We start from the raw sequence: 313 nt of genomic DNA on the forward strand, positions 1-313 counted from the left end.
GTGAAGTTAAGTGGGCCTTAGAAAACATCACTATGAACAAAGCTAGTGGAGGTGATGGAATTCCAGTTGAGCTACTCCAAATCCTGAAAGATGATGCTGTGAAAGTGCTGCACTCAATATGCCAGCAAATTGGAAAATTCAGCAGTGGCCACAGGACTGGAAAAGGTCAATTTTCATTCCAATCCCAAAGGAAGGCAATGCCAAAGAATGCTCAAACTATCGCACAATTGCATTCATCACACATGCTAGTAAAGTAATGCTCAAAATTCTCCAAGCCAGGCTTCAGCAATACATGAACCATGAACTTCCTGAT

The sequence above is a fragment of the Bison bison genome, unplaced genomic scaffold (genome assembly GCF_000754665.1).
Source record: "Bison bison bison isolate TAMUID 2011002044 unplaced genomic scaffold, Bison_UMD1.0 scf7180017864183, whole genome shotgun sequence".
NCBI lineage: Eukaryota > Metazoa > Chordata > Mammalia > Artiodactyla > Bovidae > Bison > Bison bison.